The following is a 3272-nucleotide window of genomic DNA, read 5'->3' as shown; positions in this document are numbered from 1 at the left end:
CTGCCATCTCCACCTGGTAGTAACCCGACTTAAGGTCGAGTGTGGAGAACCACCTGGCCCCCACCAACGCGTCGTGTGTCATCGATCCTCGGCAGGGGGTAAGAGTCCTTGACAATCACGTCATTCAGCGCCCGGTAGTCCACACAGAAGCGCTGCGTGCCGTCCTTCTTCTTGACCAGGACTACCGCTGATGACCACGGGCTGTCTGACCGCTCAGTCATCCCCTGCTCCGCCAGCTCGTTGACGGTGCGCTGCATTTCCTCCCGCCTGACTGGTGCGATACGTCGGGGCGACTCTTGATGGGTGCACTATTTCCCAGGTTGATTCTTTGCTTCACCAACCCCGTGCCGCCCAGGTCCAAATCACCCCTGCTAAACACGTCCGCGTACTGAGCCAGGGTGTGGCGCACCTTCTCCGTCTGCGCCTCCGTCAGGTTAGCGGCACTCCGGTGCGCTAAATCCTCCAGGAAGTCGGGCAGCAGCCTCACAGCGGCCGACTCCGCGCTCCCCGACGTCTCTCCTGGACGCTCCACCTCCTCACAGGTGCCCAGCTTGGCACCAGCGGGTGCCTCCCGGGCCTCGTCGGAGAATTCAGCCACCAGCACCATAAGGTCTGTAACTAACTCCTCCCCCGCTCCAACGAGACTCCGCCTGACTGCCACGCCGTCAGCCAGCCGCAGGTTTTCCGTGGGCTCCACTATGTCTTCCGATCCACGCATCACTCTGGACAGGCGACACCGGACCCTGGCCTCCGTCCTAGGGGCAAGGTGAAGTCGCTCAGCCGCCACTACCTCTGCACTGACAGCTTCCGGAAGCAAGGGCACTTCTTGACCGCGCACCCTCACCAGCTTCCGTCCGAGGTCGACACAAGCCTTGCTCTGCGTCAGGTAGTCGAGGCCCAGCAGACACGGCTCGTCCAGATCGGCGACATACACCGTCAGCCGCTCCACAGCGCTGCCCACACCGATACGAACCTCTACTGGCCCCTTGAACTGCACACAGTGCCCCGTGACGCCGCACAGCCTCTGTGGCGCGTCTGGGAGTCGTGTGGCGGCCAGCATGTCAGGCCGCACCAAGGTCTCCTCAGCCCCGGTGTCCACTGTCAGGCGGCATGGCTTCCCGTCCACTGAACCCCCCACCTGCATCGCGCTGGTTGTCCGGCGGCAGCTTACGCAAGTCGGGGTCCGAGGACTGAGGACGGCTGGGATTCGGCCCCCTTCTCCAGCCTGTCCGAGTTTCCCGCCTGTGCCACCTCCTTTGGCTTAGGACAGGCGCTCGAGCGGTGGCCAGACTTGCCACAGTCCTTGCAGCAAGGCTGAAAGGCATCAGAACCCAGCCGGTCGAGAGAAGCGTCCTTCGCTCCCTCGGACACCGACTGCGTCTGTGCCCTTTCTCGCCACAGCCCCAACACGAGCCGTGAAAACCGTCCAGGCTCGCCTTCCTCGACGCTGCCTTCTCCACCTTCGCCTTCCGGCCCCGGAGGTCACGGCGGGGCTGGGCGGTCGCCCTTAGGCCGCTGGTTGTCTTTAGGAAGGCCTCGTGCTCCAAGGCCCCAGCCAGCGCCACCTACAGGTCCCCAGGGTGCACCTGCTTGACATAAATCTGCAGCTGCTGGTCCTGCAGGGCGTCAACAAAGAAATCGCGGACCATTACCACGATCATCTCTTCCAGGGCCGCGGGATACGACTTTCTTACCAGCGCCTCCACGTCCTGCGCGAGCTGTGACAACGTCTCGCCCCGCTCTCGAGTCCGCTTCTTCAGGCGAGCTCGGTACACCTCGGCCTGGTGGTGGTGCCCGAAACAGCGCTGCAGGGCCTCTGCCACTCTCTCGTAAGAGGCGCGTTGGGGGGGCGGCAGGTGCCCCAAAACTTCCACAGCTGGGCCCCTTAGCGATGTTGCCAACTGGGTTGCCTTCTCAGCCTCGCTCCAGCCCTGGGCAGACGCTAGCATCTCGAACTGGGCAACATCGGCCTCCCAGGCCACCTTTCCGTCGTACTCCGCCAGCTTACGCCTCCTGAAACGTCGGGAAACCGAGGGGCTGTGTGGTGGAGAGCGCAGCTCACTTGGGCTGCGGGCCGGCCGGCAAGGAGAGGGAAGGGGTGGTGGAGGCAACGAGGCGGCTTGAGCGAGTCCTAGCCTGGCGCCAGCTGGACCCAAGGGGGAGGTTCCGATGGCTCCTCAGCCTCCTGCAGCCCAAATGAGCTGCGCTCTCCACCACACAGCCCCTCGGTTTCCCGACTTTCCGGGAGGCGTAAGCTGGCGGAGTGCGACGGGAAGGTGGCCTGGGAGGCCTATGTTACCCAGTTCGAGATGCTAGCGTCTGCCCAGGGCTGGAGCGAGGCTGAGAAGGCACTCCAGTTGGCAACATCGCTAAGGGGTCAGCTGTGGAAGATTTGTGGCACCTGCCGCCCCCCAACGCGCCTCTTACGGGAGAGTGGTAGAGGCCCTGCAGCGCCGTTTCGGGCACCACCACCAGGCCGAGGTGTACCGAGCTCGCATGAAGAAGCGGACTCGAGAGCGGGAAGAGATGATCGTGGTACTGGTCCGCGATTTTCTCCTGCCTACGACTTGAACTCTTTCAAGAGGAGGGTATCTGGACACCTCTCCTCCCGAAATTGACCTCTCTTTCGGCCCTCTTTGGATTCTTTTTTTAGGAGCAGCGAGTAACGGGCTTTTTTTTATTATTGTTTCCTTTTTTGTGCCCTTGAGCTGTCTCCTTTGTTCTAAAAAAAAAAATACTGATAAAAAGTAGCAAATAGTACCTACTTCGTGTTATAGTCTATCGACTCCTTGCATGAGCCCTGTGGCTTGGCCCGGGGAACCCCTCATTGTTTACACATCTAGCGATGACCTGCGCATGGCGATCTGTCTCACTGTTAGTATAGATAGATAGATAGATAGATCTATATATATATATATATATATATATATATATATATATATATATATATATATATATATATATATATATATATATATATATATATATATATATATTATTATTATTATTATTGTTATTATTATTATTATTATTATTATTATTATTACTATTATTTAATTTAATGGTTTGTGGCAAGGCTTAACAGAGATGTGTGATTACTGGTGCAGGAAGGGAAGTGGTGACTGCCTCAATGAAACTGCAAGCATTATTAACTCTATTCAAATAGATGGAGAACAAAAAAGGTATTTTTTCCAGTCCATGTTTTACTGCTCTCTGCCAAACGGAGAAAAGGAGAGAAACTGGCTCTGTTATTCCCCATGTACAGGCAATGC

General features: G+C 57.2%; 1 pseudogene; it reads right to left on the bottom strand.

The window, feature by feature from the left end:
* Positions 1–831: 831 nt before the first annotated feature.
* LOC126990854 (uncharacterized) lies at positions 832–1949 on the bottom strand (annotated as a pseudogene).
* Positions 1950–3272: the final 1323 nt, after the last annotated feature.

Source organism: Eriocheir sinensis, unplaced genomic scaffold, assembly GCF_024679095.1.
Source record: "Eriocheir sinensis breed Jianghai 21 unplaced genomic scaffold, ASM2467909v1 Scaffold215, whole genome shotgun sequence".
Classification (NCBI taxonomy): Eukaryota; Metazoa; Arthropoda; class Malacostraca; order Decapoda; family Varunidae; genus Eriocheir; species Eriocheir sinensis.
Note: the sequence above shows the minus strand (reverse complement) of the source record. Positions and strands in the feature narration are given on the sequence as shown.